The following is a 6442-nucleotide window of genomic DNA, read 5'->3' on the forward strand; positions in this document are numbered from 1 at the left end:
AGCAGGAATAACAACACTGCCCAGAAAGCCAGGGCTGCATTACTGCAGAGCAGCTACCCAGAATATACTATGGTGTCAAGAGATGCCTGCTACAGAGCTGTTTTTCTGGACTGTCTCTTGGAAGCAATTTGCCTGCTCTTGGGTCAGCTCTACACAGTCAACTAGACCTAATAAGTACTTTAGGACCTTCCTAATTTATCTAGCCAGATCTCATCAAAATTCTGCATTCAAGTCACAAGATGCACCTAAGAAACCTGTCATCATAGGTCTCAGAAAAGCACATTCCTGAAGTAAACTGGCCAGAAAGAAAATAATCAAGCACCAGATAAGAATTGTAATTAAATTTAAAAATGAAACCAAAGTATCAGTTTTGTTCTTCAGGTTACTGATCTTACCATCAGAGGTCACATTCCTAGGACATCGGTAAGAATGGAGAGAGCCAAGGACTTTTATGGGTTAAGATTTCAGCTGGGCTTAAAGATACCTATTAACTAACAAATTTCTCATTCCATTATTGGGGGAGGGGAGATCTTTGCTATTGAGTACATATGTGGGTGGAATAAAAAAATAAAAGAATGTTGACCACTGAATTTGATATTTCCTCCCCACTTAAAAATCTTATCGACCACATGAAAAAGCAGACTGAGCTCAAAATCCTTCTCAGAAAGGACATAAGTCTGGCTTCAGTTTTAACTGAGATCCAGTTAGTGTTGCTGCTAGGAAGTGCCTTTTTCCTCAGCCTGGAAGCACTCAGGGATTGACAACTGGAAGCAAATGTGCACCCCGTCCTTTGTTCAGGTGTCCCTTTGCTTCAGGTAGTGTGGTTGCCTTTGAATATTTCCTTTTAAGCCCTGTGGGCGGCTGGGTCTGGTCCAAGATCATCTTTTATTATGAGGATTCTCCACTGTCTTAACCCAGGTACCCTCAGGGTATCCCTTCTCCTCAGGTCACTTTTTGTGCACTCTCTTGCAGCCAGGATTGCAGGCTGCTTGTTCTATTCTCTTTCTCTCTTTTTTCTACGTCTTCCTCACTTCCATTTCTGGAGTAGAGGTTTCTGGGCAATGACAGGAGGCAGGTAAGACAGAAGAAAAAAGATGTGAAACCTAGAAAAAAAGTATTTTCCTTAAAATGTCTGAACGCCTATATATGTAAATAATGTGCATATTGACTGAGCTCTCTTTACCCTATCCAGGATGTTAGCATCACTTTTTCTGCCATTAACCCATTCTTTAAAAAAAAAAAAAAAATCCGACGATTCTGTCCTGACAACCAATATAAGTTTAAATTTCAATCCAGCTCTCCTCATCCACCTCTCCGGTGTAAACTTGACTTGTTAGATAAAGATGTCCACTGGGCACCAAGAAACCTCCCATCCACTTCCACTGTGGCCAGAAGAAATCTTTCTCTGAAATAGCAACAACAAGGATGGGTTCCACTTTCCAGTTCATCAATTCAACTTCCTTTCAATCCACAACTAGAAGTCAGTCATTCCTACTTCTCTCAACTATTTACTCATTGGCAGAGGATCAGTGCTTATGTTCGAGAAAAACACTTCTAAGTTATACTCCAAGCACTTAAACCCATACAGAAATAAACACGATGAGACTGGAAATGCAGGTCATAACTGACAGTTAACTGTCAAAATGACCAACTCAAACAACAAATGCTTTTGGAGAAAATAATGCAAACCTCTATAAAAGCTTTTATGCCAGTAAAATGAAAGGTCAACTGACCCTTTCTAGCTACATGTCTTTCTGTCTTTTCTCAAGTGTTTCTACTAGTTGAACATTTCCCAGAGGTACATGAAATAATTTAGATCCATAGTATATAGAAGTTTTTAGGCTAGCACCAAATAAAACAGATCTACATCATATCTGTACTTTAGTATTAGACTTAAGCCTTTTCAGGCCTATGTGGATTCCTATAACCACCCCCAAAAACAAAAGCCCAAATATGTGAGACTAGCAAAAAAGGAACTGCCCCTCCCCCCAATTTTGTGGATGCAGAATATATTGACAAAGTTTAGGTAATGAAAGCCTCTCTCATAAATGAGTCCAAAATAAGACAAGGTACATCTCACAGGGGAAGGCCTCTCTACTCAAGTGAAACCCAACCTGCTAAAGGTCAAGGGCCAAAAATCTCTAGTAAGATCGTCAGTGCTACCAGCTGTAGGGTTGGAGGAAGGAAGGCTTTTGCTGCTAAGTGTCAGGATCAACCTAAATAAGATGACAGGTCCTGTTTCTCCTTTTACAAAACACTGTGCGTTGCTTCTCAAATACTATGAATTTCGTGGATCCATGTGTCCGTGTGATTACCAGGATTATTAACTTACAAAGTGCTCAAGTGAAAACATCTTGTTTAAACTAGGTATTTCAGGGAAGCCCCCCCCTCCAACCGTCACTCCCTGGTTTTTATCCCTTCACTGACCCAAGGTTAGAAATTGGCTTTCCATGTTTAACCTCCCATCGTATGAAGGACATGAGATCTTTGTGGTAGAAATGGAACATGATGCTGCAGGAGCCATTAACTCTCAAGGATATCCAGTCATTTATAACTCTGGCACACACCAACATCCTCCTGGCTTTGGACATTTGCAAAATGGAAAGTCAGTAAAGAAAAGGAAAATCTGAATCAACTATGGATTTACCTTGAACTGAAAACTGCAGGACAAGGGGACACTGTGTCTCTTAGGGATAACTTCTAACGTTTCATACTGAAGAACGGTTTGTGTGTCACACTGCCACTCTAAACCCCTTTAAAAGGATGAATCAAGACCATGGCACTAAAAGGAATGGATGGCAGTCAGCTGCGTGTTTGGGCCTGTGAAAAAAATCAAGCTAGCAACCAGGGAAAGTGATGCTTTCGTTTTCCCACACAACGCCAGAAAAAATGGGAGACATCAGGAACCTGGGTTGAAAGGAACATGTCAAGTCACCAGTTCCCCTTAACGGACACCCCCGCTGAACCCTTCAGCTCCGGGGCACCTTTCCTGATTCCTGCTAACCTTCCCGCTCATTCCAATCGTCTGCAGCCCCTACCCGGTTTCCCATCCCTTCCTGCCTGCTACTCACAAATTCCCAGCCACTCCTCCCACATTTTCCTCTATTTCCCCCCTCCCCTTCCTTCACTTCCCTCCATCGCACATCTCCACTCCATTCCGAACTCAACCCGCATCCGAATTCCTGCCGGCTTCTAAGCCCGCCCGTCGGTCTCCCTCAAGCTGCCCCCGCAGTCCGGGCCCGCGTCCTCCGTGCCCCTCGCTCCCACGCCTCTCCCGACTCCTTCCCTTCCCAGCGGCGCCCTAGCTCCCCGCCCCCCCCGCCGACCGCTCCCGTTCGTGGCTCCCTCATTTCTGACCCCTCCATCCCCGCGGCTCTGGGTTGACCACTCCTCCACAGCTGCCGGGAGGCCGATCCCGAGAAAGGACGAGGCGGCACCCTCCGCCCCGCACCCCCAGGCCCATTACCGGCTCCGCCGCAGCTGCCTCCTCCCGTGATGGTCTCTGCCGCCCCCGCTGCCGCCACCGTCGCCGCCCTAGCCCGAGTGGGAAGGAGGGAGGAGAGAGCGAGTCCCAGGGCCGCGGAGACGGTCTGGGAGTTCCCAAGGCGGCAGGGCGGGGAGAGACGGTGGGTGGGCAGGTCGGCCGGCAGGCGGCGGAGGGCGGGCGGCGCCGGCAACTCGGGCGCCCCCGGCAGCAGCCGCCCAGAACCGCCCCGGCTCCGGCTAACAATAGGCTTTGGCCGCAGCGCTCAGGGTCTTATAGGCGCCGGCACGTCCGGACCGAGCCCCGGGGCAGGCTGGGAAATGGAGTCTACCTGTCGGCCCCACGCCCAGCGGCATGCCGGGAGTTGGAGGCGGCTACCAGCGCAAAGCCGAAACTCGCCCGCAAACAGGCTCAGGAGGCTGTGAGTCCGCTGCAGCGGACCCTGGGAAAGCGAGTTGACGCCACAGCAACCTTTTGAAGAGGAAAAGCGGAGACCCTCAGCTACAGATCCTCGGTGACTAAACAAATTCTCCTCTATAACTCCCCTTTTCCTTTCGCCAGGCCCACACTCCGACGCCTAAGGAACTTAATCCCCCTTATCCTTGCTCAGGGGATCTTAAGTCTTAAGCAGCATGACGTGCTGCAGCCTGCCCAAGGTATAAAGAAAATACAAGCAATGCAGAGTAATCTCAATATGTATTGATGGATTGTTTTTTTCCCAGAAATTTCTTACATGACTTCTGATCTTCACAACGTGCAATCCATGTTCAAAACGGGAAAAAGACTCAGAAATCAGAAGTTGTACGTCTAGAGTCGCTTATTCACCATATTTCATTGTCTTGATAGCATCACTAGGTAAGTTATTACAATGGTGCCAGTTCGCCCCTTACTTCCCTGTGCCTTGGCTTCCTCATCTGCAAAATGGGGATAAAAGTATGTATCTCATAGGGTTTTGTGGAGATTAAATAGTTAGTAGTATAAAATGTTTGCAACACAGTGCAATGTGTTTTTCCTGGCCACACAGAAATCAAAAAGGAACAGAAGACTCCAGACTCTGTAGAATCAGTGGGCTGAGTAACAAAAAAAGCAGCCTAAAGGCCATGCTGGGTAAGCTAAAAGTGTTTCATATGCCTACACATCTAGAATTTGAGCAGTCATGGAAATTTGTCAGAGTACCATCAGCCTCAATGCCCAAGCTTTGCTGGGTAATGACACCAAACTAGAAGAGAGCCAAAGCAAAGTTAGGCACATCCTTTGAGGAGACAGCAGAATCCAATTTGGCAGTAATCTCTAGATCAGTCAAAAAAGATCAGGACTTACAGACATCACAACTACTTATCACAGAGTTGCTTATTCACCATATTTCATCGTCTTGATAGAATCACTAGGTAAGTTAGGCTTAAATGCAGTAGAACAGAAGATACAAGGAAAAGTGAAAAGAAATGCTAATATTATTAATATGTAAATTATAACAATGGACATCTAATTCTAATTGTGACTGCTTTGTTCCAGACCATGCATAATTCATGGATGGGTGGGTTTTAGGGACAAAAAAATCAAGTAGGAAGAAAAGACAGATGATCAAGAACAGATGAAGATGAAACCCGAAGGTCAGATTTTATGTCCTGGGCAGTGTTTATACGTCTGTCTTGCAGTCTTGTCTACATGTAAAGGTGATCTTGTAGTCAATAGTATCCTAAATTTATTAAGCAACTGAATAAGTATATTACGTACAAAATAAAACTGCTTTATACTCATTATCCTTTGTAATCTCTCTAACAACCCTATGAATTAAGCATTATCTCCTTTTTAAGATGAGAAAGTTAAGGTTTAAGAGATTATTTTGTCCAGGATCACATCCAGGAAGAGCAAGATCTGGGATTTGAACAGCGGCTTATCTGACACCAAAGTATGTACTGCATCAACTACTCTTTACCAAACAAAAGATAAAGAGTACACTCTCCAGGGAGGTTGAAAATGAATAGATCAGAGGATACTATGTGCTGAGCTTCTTAGAGAAAAAGATTTAAGTAAAATCTAAGGGCTTCCCTGGTGGTGCAATGGTTGAGAGTCCGCCTGCCGATGCAGGGGATACAGGTTCGTGCCCCGGTCCAGGAAGATCCCACATGCCGCGGAGCGGCTGGGCCCGTGAGCCATGGCCAGTGAGCCTGCACGTCCGGAGCCTGTGCTCCGCAACGGGAGAGGCCACAACAGTGAGAGGCCTGCATACCGCAAAAAAAAAAAAAAAAAAAAAAAACTAAGCCATTGCATGTACTTCCCTGGTGGTCCAGTGGTTAAGAGTCCCCCTGCCAATGCAGGGGACACGGGTTCGATCCCTGGTCAGGGAACTAAGATCCCTTGTGCCATGGGGCAGCTAAGCCTGCATGCCACAACTAATGAGCCTGCATACCACAACTAGAGAGAAGCCCTTGCACTGCAAGGAAGAGCCCACACGCCACAATGAAAGATCCCACCTGCCACAACTAAGACCCGATGCAGCCAAAAAATAAATATTAAAAAAATTTTTTTTTTAAATCTAAGCCATTGTATTTGTTTTTCTGATAGGGAATTCGTAGATATAGCCCTGAAGTTGTATGTTACTTTACTAATTTACATTTAATTAGAATCCAGATCTAGAGAGACAGGCACCTCTTTGTGACTAATTCCACACTAACCAAAAGAGATCAGTGGAGCAAATCTAGAGCAAAAAAGACGGGGCCACAGCAATTTAAGAGCACAAAAAATCGAAGAAGCTGTTTTATCAAGGAAGGTTTCAAAAAAGACACAAATTGATCTATATATGTGCATAACACACACAAAAACCCTATTAAAAAAGCAAAATAACAAACAGGTTTGAGGGGGTAGAGTGCAAGGGTGAGTTTAGAGAGGTCAAGCTTAATAAGCTTAAAAAAGGTGAATGAAAGTCTGAAGTAAAGTTATAAAGATGTCTAGGGAAAG

General features: G+C 45.2%; 1 protein-coding gene across 1 annotated transcript in view; it reads right to left on the reverse strand.

The window, feature by feature from the left end:
• Positions 1 to 3708, reverse strand: part of CSRNP2 (cysteine and serine rich nuclear protein 2) — a 13532-nt gene extending 9824 nt beyond the window's left edge. The window contains exon 1 of the mRNA XM_007452310.1: positions 3467 to 3708. The gene's annotated coding sequence lies outside the window, so the exon portion shown is untranslated. The remainder of the gene's footprint in view (positions 1 to 3466) is intronic.
• Positions 3709 to 6442: the final 2734 nt, after the last annotated feature.

This window comes from Lipotes vexillifer, unplaced genomic scaffold (genome assembly GCF_000442215.2).
Source record: "Lipotes vexillifer unplaced genomic scaffold, Lipotes_vexillifer_v1.1 scaffold422, whole genome shotgun sequence".
NCBI lineage: Eukaryota > Metazoa > Chordata > Mammalia > Artiodactyla > Lipotidae > Lipotes > Lipotes vexillifer.